We start from the raw sequence: 5,218 nt of genomic DNA, 5'->3' as shown, positions 1-5,218 counted from the left end.
TTCCATGTTTTATAGTGTCACCAAGCTAGCTCGGATTGGAGATCGTCGGAGATCGCATCACACTATCAAACTGTCATTTTGGGTATCAATGATCTTAATATCTTGAGTATATGGCATGTATAGAGACTTGGTCATTTTGTTATATGTGTCATCATGATTTTGGCCAAATGTATTGGCCTGTAATTGTCAAAGGCTTGATTTGGTATTTGGCCATTTAAATGGGCTCATTTTGGTTAAATTGTTTTGTAAGCTCATATATATATGCATGTATGTGCCAATGCCCTTTGGTGATGTAGTTTATTTTGATTTGCTAAATGTTGATTGTGGCTTAATGATTTGTGGTGAAATGCAATAGTTTGGTTTATTGGTAAATGGATTATCTTGATAAGTTAATGCAAATTGAAACTAGTCTTAGTGGTGTTTTCATTGTGAAATTGGTATGTTTGATTTGGCATAATGGAATCTCATGAGCATGATAGATGATGGTATTGCATTAACATGTGTTATCCATGATTGTAGATGTTTTGGTTGCCTAAGTATACCACAATTTATGCCATTGAATTTGTATATATGTATGTGTAAATGAGGGTGGCAAATAGCTTGGTAAATAGCCTTTATTTTGTCCACACGGGTAGACACACGGGCGTATGTCTAGGCCATATGTGACACACAGCCTGTCCCATGGGCATATGTTTTTGTCGTGTATCCCCTGCACCTTAATTTTGAGAAACAGAATGCTTAGAATTGAGCACACGGGCAGAGATACAGGCGTGCGTCTCAACTGTGTGAGGGACATGGCCCTAGAAATAGGCGTGTGTCCTGGCCATGTAAAGTCTGCACCTATTTTATAAAAATTAAATCAACCACATGGCCTAGTACACGGGGGTGTGACTTAGCTGTGTGACTTCAATTTCTTCATGCCTTGTAAAATAGAGAGTTACACGGGTTAGGGACAATGGCGTGTGTGACCACACAACCTGCCCACATGGGCGTGTCTCAAGCCACACAGGCGTGTGACCCCTGTACATGGCAAAAATTTTCTAAGTTTTGTAAAACTTCCCTGAGTTATTGGTTTATTCCTAAACCACTTCCAAAGAATGTTTTGGGCATCGTAGGTTCTTATTAGGGACTTTATGATTGAATACAAATGGTTTTAATTGGGATGCAAATTTATGACTCGGAATTGTATGATTGTTGTGATGTAAGTCCGGTAATTCCTCATAACCCTATTCCAACATTGAATACGGGTGAGGAGTGTTACAGATCTAGGTTTCCTTGATAGGCTAAATCATGAAGCGTACCTTGTAGTGAAGAAAATCACTAAAGATATCCAGGATTCCTAACTCATCTTAGAGAAATGTTTTTATCTATCTTTAACGCTAAATATTTTTTTAGAGGAAAAAATGGAAAGAAGATAACATTTTCTTAACCCAACTGGAACATTTTCTTAACCCAACTGGAGTGCCCTTTTAACTTAAACCAAGTCTCTATTGGAACTTGGTAAACGTCACATCAAGAATGAGTGGCCTTATCAAAATATACCACCTCTAAAAACTTACTTGATTACTCCTTTAGCCTTTAACCCTTCTAGTTCACATTTGGTTAATTCTTAACTAGCTTTCCTCACAATTTAGCTTTCATGGGACCACATTGGCCACTTGATGTGATATATCACTAGCGTGGACTCATATCCTAAAATCATTTCGTGGACTCATATCCTAAAATCATTTTACATAGCAATAAGTCTTATTTCACTACTCATAGTTATCTGAGATGGAATCCTTATTCACTTATTTTCCTTTCGGAGTCTGCCCACTTTATATGCCACAATGGGCTTTTGGATGAACACTACTTTGCCAACCATACTTCTTTATAATTATGTGCCCTATTTATATATATACAGTCTTACTAGTTACCTTTCTTCAGAGTTATCCAGAAGTTTTATTCTTTATGAATATCCTATATGATGTACATTCCAAAGCTCGCAATACTTATCTTTCCTTTAGAAGACTTAATACATCATTTTATCAGAGTTCGCCATAGGTTCCTTTCTTTTCGTTTAGAATCTGTCAGACCAGGGCATCACTAGCACTTTCATAAAGTCCTTACAATTAATCAAGTATTGAAACCTTACTTTCCTTTGCTAAATTTGTCTGTAATCTTTGTCCCTCATTTTCTATTTTTCTCAAGGTAATTCATTCCTCTTTTCTTCTTTTAAATTTTTAACTCTTCATCCTTACCATAAGGAGAACCACCATCAGAAAAGGGGTCATAGCCATACTACTAGGGTTTTTGATCATGAATTCTCACTATTCTCAGAGGCCAAGATTTTTAACTACAACACCACGAAGGAAGAGATGATTTGATTCTTGGGAGCTTAGGGCCTTCGAACCTCGAACTTTTTCTATTATTTCCAGTTTCTCGATCGGTGTCGTCTTAGCTACAGTTCCTTGGTTTTCATTTTCCCTCTCGTCTTATTGGAGGCTAGATTCTATTTGCCTCACAATCCATTCTTTTGCGTTGTGCTTAACAGCTATGGAATTGCACTTAGCCAATTATATGTCATGTCTTGGTGGAACTTGGTGGCATTCTTCGTTGACTGATGTATTCACAATAGGCGTCAACTTTTGGGAGTCTTATAGAGATTTTACCAACTCAAAGTTTAGAGAACTGAAGCTTCTGTTGGTGATGGCCACTTTAGTATGAGGTCCAGTTGTATGCCTTTTATCAAAAATAAAATTTCTGATCTTCATTTAAGGAAGGATAAATACATTAGGGTGGTGAGCAAGCATAGTTCTAGTTTTGGGTTCCTCGCCAAATGGTCCCTTCCTCGAGAATGTGTCTGCTACGCATGTCATCCAGAGGATACTTCTGAGGCTGAAAGACAATACCTGTAACACCCTAAACCCAGCCTAGATGTCATGGCTGGATCTAGTGATGTCACATGATAGGGTGTTTGAAAACTGTGCCATCGCAATAAACCATTTCCATTGAATTACTCATCTTAATATCTTATTAGTTCCAAAATCATGTTACTCATTTAGTTGATAGTTTCAAAACGTTATTCGTTACGGAAGCTTTTCAAACAATTTAAACAATCGGGCGTTTCCAAAAATCATTTGTTTCTTTTGAAAACTGAGGTTTCCTACTACTAGCAGTTGTAATCCATAAGGTAAAGATAATTAAAACCCAAAATCAAACCAAAGTACGAAAGTCCAATTACGACCCAAAAATTTAACCAATAAAAATAGACTAAAAATAAAACCAATAATCATAAATTAAGACCATGACAGTCCAGAACTGTGGTCACCATCGAGTCCTATGCCGCACCGATCCATCTAGGTTTAGGGATTACCTGTGCACATTAATCAGAGAGGGGTGAGTTTTCGTAAACTCAATGTGTAATCCCGTAGAAAACAACAAACAATCAGTAATCACAGTGCACAGTCAAACAGGCTTGGGCCTAAGCCCCTTTCAGTATCGGTGTCAGTCATGCAGTTTTTAGTAACAAAGTCCTACCCAACCAGCCTCTACACACCATCTCCATCCAACCCTACACTCTATGTAGGGATTAAATCAACCCACCCATCCCTACACTCCAGATAGTACCGAATGCGGCACAGAACAGTAATTTGCAGCTGAGCTTCTAGTATATTAGGCTTAAAAGCCTTTCAGTACACTTCCTTCAAATAATATCAACACAACCCAATGCAATGCAACATACAATGAAATGTCATGCTAACACAGGCTTGTCAGATACAAATTCAGTTCAGTATACATGCTTGTATATAACATGCTCAGTACATAATTCACACAATCAATATCACACAGTTAAGGGTCTAAGTAGTGCTTACCAACCCTACAAAAGGTTCATAGTCGACTTGGGTGTCCCGTGCAACCTTAACAGTCATTTCAATAAAAATGGGCTCCCACGCCCATATGACCTGCCCGTTTGGGCCCACACACCTGTGTGGTCCACATTGCCCAAATTGGCCTTGGCCGTGATGGCCTGGCCTCGTCGATCACACGGCCGTGTTAGGGCACACGGCCTACCACATGGGCAACTACACGCTCAGGTGGCATCGACAGTGAGGTTTTTAGCTTTTCCTGGAACCTTATTTTCTGCGTAATCGAGTACACACTTGTATCATTTTTTATGCCTAATCACTCACAAGCACTCCAATACCTAAAATCAACAAATCAAAGCCCTAATTTCAATAGCATCACCGAGACTTAAGTGATATTGTAACTAGGCGATCTTCCATAACTATCGAAACCCTTACCTTCGATCGAAATAAGGAATCCACGCACTCAACTCGTCGATTAGGAATGATTTTCAGTCCCTTGATTAACTCCTAAACACCAAAAAGGAACCCCTCTTAGAAAGTAACCAGAAACATTAAAACTAGCAAGAACTGAACCTTACCGATATCATGGAAAAGTAGAATTAACGAGCCACAAAAAATTTAGAAGTAGAAGAGGAATCAAACAAGGAAATCGGTAGCAAAAAATGAAAGGGGTGACGGTAAAAAGAAGAGTGTTAGAGAGAACGTGTGCCTTCAATCACTGATCAGAATGGAGACTAAAGGAAAAATCAAATAGAGAGGGAGGAAAAAGAACCAAAAATTCAGTAGAGAATAGAGAAGAAGAGAAATAAGAAGAAAAACGAAAAAGAAGAAGTGGAGGAGAAAATGATCAGCTTTTTTTTTACAGAGAGAATTCTTGGGAAACTGTTTTACTCAAATCCCAATACCTACCCTATCTCAATCCCTTAATTTTCTCCCTCAACTCCCACTACACATCCACCACTCAAAATCCCAGTTTAGCACAACTCTGGCCGAACTTTAAGCAAAAATACTACTCCTTGCCATTGCAAAGAATCGAACACAAGACCTCTAACACACCAACACTCCACTTAACCACTAAACCAGTTGGCCCATTCTAATATGGTTTACAAACAATTAAATAAAAGCCTACTGAACAAGAGTGGGGCTTAACTTAGAAAAAAATTCACAATTTGCTAAAGGCATGGATTGAACTTGGGACCTCTCAGACACACCCAGAACACTTAACCACTGAAGCAGATACAGATTTGTGTCAAAATTTACAAGAACAAAAATAAAAAATTTAGGTCGTTACAGTACCGGAGGCTAAAAGGTGGTCATGTTCTTGATTTGGTGGAGTTGGTTTTGGTTAGGAATATGTTTTAGCATTTTAT

This window comes from Gossypium hirsutum, chromosome A02 (assembly GCF_007990345.1).
Source record: "Gossypium hirsutum isolate 1008001.06 chromosome A02, Gossypium_hirsutum_v2.1, whole genome shotgun sequence".
Taxonomy (NCBI): Eukaryota; Viridiplantae; Streptophyta; class Magnoliopsida; order Malvales; family Malvaceae; genus Gossypium; species Gossypium hirsutum.
Note: the sequence above shows the minus strand (reverse complement) of the source record.